The sequence below is a fragment of the Condylura cristata genome, unplaced genomic scaffold (assembly GCF_000260355.1).
Source record: "Condylura cristata isolate star-nosed mole 26May11 unplaced genomic scaffold, ConCri1.0 scaffold00003, whole genome shotgun sequence".
Classification (NCBI taxonomy): domain Eukaryota; kingdom Metazoa; phylum Chordata; class Mammalia; order Eulipotyphla; family Talpidae; genus Condylura; species Condylura cristata.
In genome coordinates this window covers 8,318,084-8,321,799 of record NW_004567104.1, presented here as the reverse complement: position 1 = coordinate 8,321,799, position 3,716 = coordinate 8,318,084, and the positions used below count along the sequence as shown (strand labels likewise).

The 3,716-nt window shown below is 43.2% G+C and overlaps 1 pseudogene; it reads right to left on the bottom strand.

Moving 5' to 3' along the window:
* Positions 1 to 1,693: 1,693 nt before the first annotated feature.
* LOC101625601 lies at positions 1,694 to 2,340 on the bottom strand (annotated as a pseudogene).
* Positions 2,341 to 3,716: the final 1,376 nt, after the last annotated feature.

Here is a 3,716-nt window from a genome sequence, read left to right as displayed (position 1 = left end):
AAAAAAAAAAGCCTCTTAAACTCACAATGATTGTGCCTGCACTTTCTAATCTTCCCATAAAGAAAACTCTAAATTCAGAAATCTTCACTGATGAATTCTACCACATTTAGGTAAGAAATACTAAATTAAAACAGAAGCGAGAAATACCTCCCACGCGATTTTACAAGACCAGAATTAATTACCACTACTTTACAACCCCTGATGTATCAATGATCAACAGCTATTAACATTCAAAGACAAGTGGAAGAAGGCACCTAGAACCACGTCAAAAGTGTAGATTTAACTACATATTTATACACAAACAAACCAGGACAAAGTACATGTTAAGTGATGCTGTAAATAGAACCCAGGTAGTGGTAAATGCTATAGAACAATTTGTTTCTCCAATAAATTTATCAACAACATAAAAGATTAAATGAGGTAACAAGTGCAATGTGTAGAACTGATTTGAATTCAGTGAAACAAATAACACATAAAATAACTGGAAATTTGAACACTGTGTTACCAACCTAACAGGTCATATCACTCACTGTTCAGAAAGAAGAATGCTGAACCATAAGACTGTTCCCGCAAAGTAAGCTGCTTCTTAGTATGTGACATGCCACTTAGGAAGAATAGTAGAGTTAACCCTCTAAATGGTCACCAGTGAGGGAGATTTCACAGGAGAGAATGGAAAGGGAGGACATGCAGGTCATGGGGAGGATTTCTTCATTTTCAGGTCCCGGAGGACACAGGGCAGCCTGACAGAGGATTAGGGGCGACCCTGCTGGAATAGCTGCTCTCTTCTTCTCTATCAGTTAAAAATGCTCTTTGTCCAGCACTGATACTACCGGCATCCTCAGAAGGAACAAATATATCTTGTTAGGCATTAAGCTTCCCTTTGCCATGGCCCTGAGAAATGTGTAGGTTCATCATGGCTCTTGGCTCAGCGTGACCACAACCGCATATTTGAGGATATTATAAGAATTATCGAATTTTGGTGAAATAATGACCTTTTGTTGTGATGGGTCTGCTGTGCCATGTAGGTCAGCTCCCTGGCCAGCTGGGGATGGAACTCATGCTGGGTGGCCTTCCCTGGTGGCGTAGGGGTTAAAGAGCCCTTGGATTCTGTCTCCTTCAAGCTGTTTATAGACAAAGTTCCAAAGACAGCAGAGAACTTTCATACAGTGGGGAGAAAGGAATTGGCTATAAAGTCTCTGCTGGTTAAAGAATCATTCATTCCAGGATCTACGTGCCAGGGTGGTGACCGCACGCCACGATGGCACTGGAAGCAAGTCCCTCTATGGGGAGAAAATTTCACGATGGGAATTTCATCCTGAGCATACAGGTCCTGGAATCTTGTCAACAGCAGATGCTGGACCCAATACACGTGACTCCCAGTTTTTCACCCACATTTCCAAGTTGTGCTGCTTGGCGGTTGCACATGGTCTTTGGCAAGATGAAGGAGGGTGTACGTGCTGTGGAAGCCATGAGGGCTTTGGGTGTGGGGATGGCCAGGACCGCAAGAAGAGCACCAGTGCTGATTGGACAAAGCTCATAAATTTGACTTGAGTTTTATCCTAATTCCCAGATACTCCTTCTGCAGAAGGGAGCGTGTCCCCTCATTCCCATCTGTTCAAAATATAGTACTATCTTTTTTTCTTTTTTTTGTCAAAAAGAACCTTTATTGCTTTTATAACAGCCTTTTATGGCCCTATGCTTTCTTGCCAGATGCCTTTGGAGCAGCTGGCTTCTGCGCGGGAGCTTTCTGACTGACCCTTCTGGGCCTTAGGAGGTGCAGTCTTCGGGCCTACAGCTTTCAAGGCTGGAGGCTTCTGGGCTGGAGCCTTCTTGCCTGCAGCAGTCACCTTCTTTGCTGGAACCTTCGCAGCAGCTGCTGCAGCTGCACCCTTAGCAGCTACAGCTTTTTTGGGAGAGGTTTTTAGAAGAGCAGCCTTCTGAAGCTTCTTAACTTCAAGCTTGATTATTCTGTTTCTCATCTTCTTTGCCTTCATGACTTTGTAATGATCAAAGTCTGTCATCTTGGCTTTCCTTTCTCTGGCTTCAATCTTCTTGGCCCATCTTGTGGCTGCCCATTTTTTGTTAATATCTTTCTTCTGCCAGGCCTGTCGCACATACTTCTGCCCGGCACTGTGTGGAAACTTGAGGATGAAGTCAGTGAGCTGCACGCATTTGAAAGGCATAGCCTGTCGCCTTACCTGTGTGCAGGGACCATCAACCAAAGCCCTATTCTGATCAATAACATCCACAATCGCGACCAATTTCCCAGCATGAGGGCCAAAGGAGACGTAGGCCACACGGCCAACCCACGAAGCGCCTGAACACCATCTTGGCGGCGTTCGGCGAGAAGCATATAGTACTATCTTTATGAACTCCCTAGAGTTCTTTAGGTCCTGTATTTTTCTTATCTCTTTCCAAGTCTAGTTGAATTGCAGGGTCAAGTTTATGACGATGAAATAAACAATGAACAATAATTATTTATCCTTATTTGTGTTAGGGTGTGATATAGGTTTCATTTTTCCTCTATATATTTACTTATAAGCTCCGTTTTTGCATGGAGCTTGATTTCTTCCCTCAGGTGTAGTCTCCATGGCTCTCCCACCACCACAGCACCTGCGATCCATCACTATAGCCCCTTGTGCTCTTCCCTCCCCTGTTCTGACTGCTCTCCTCCCCCTCCCCTGCTGTATGCTTCAGATCTACAGTCAGTTTGCGAGTTTTGTATTTTTTCTGATCCTGTGTTCAACTTCTTTATATTCCACATATAAGTATAGGCTTCATTTTACTTATTTTTAAAAAGATTTATTTACTTATGCATACAGAAATGGGGTACAGGTCAGAGGTGGTGAGAGGATTCACCAGAGACAGAAGAGGTCACATGCACCATGTGGGTCAGCTCCCTGGCCGCTGTGGCCAGCATCATAGTGCTTCAACTCCTCCCACCAGGGAGGGCCATGGTAAGTTTCATTTTCGACAGCAACACAAATTACTTTTAAGACAACACTTGCTATGGTTGCTAAATTCCAGATGATTTTGTTTTTTGCTTCCCTTACCCCAGATTAATGCTGCTGATAAGTAAAACTATATGTGTGTGTGTGTGTATTAAAGTTAAAAAAAAAAGAAGATTATATAACCACTTAAAATATCTTTGAGTACTATTTAATGAGATGGAGAATAGTCAATAGTATAATCTGGAACAAAAAGAAAGAGGATGAGTCCACTGGAATGGGAACAGATGAGGTATAAATCACTACTGGGCTGGACACATTCTGTCCTCCTGTGGACAAGCGGACAACCGCTGAGGGGCAGAATATCACACAGTTGCCAAAGTTGGGCAAATATACAGTGCGACTCCAGATCTGAAATACCCACTCAGGACTGTTACATGAGAGGAACTTGTACTGAATTTTAGACATTATAATTTCAGTCCATTTTTACAGTATTTTAGCCTATGCTACTTAGTACAAAATATCATTGGTATGAATATTTGTACAAAAATATTCATTTTCTATATCCCTCCCCTCTTGCAACAAACAACTCTGCCTCTATTTCACAATTTTTTTTTTAAAGATTTATTTATTTATGCATACAGAGCTGGGGTGCAGGTCAGAGGTGCAGGGGCGGGTGAGAGGGTTCACCAGAGACAGAGTGGGGAGCAGAACAGGCAGATCGATGAAGCACACTGCTGAGGGGAGCAGCGGGCGGGTCAGGAGAGG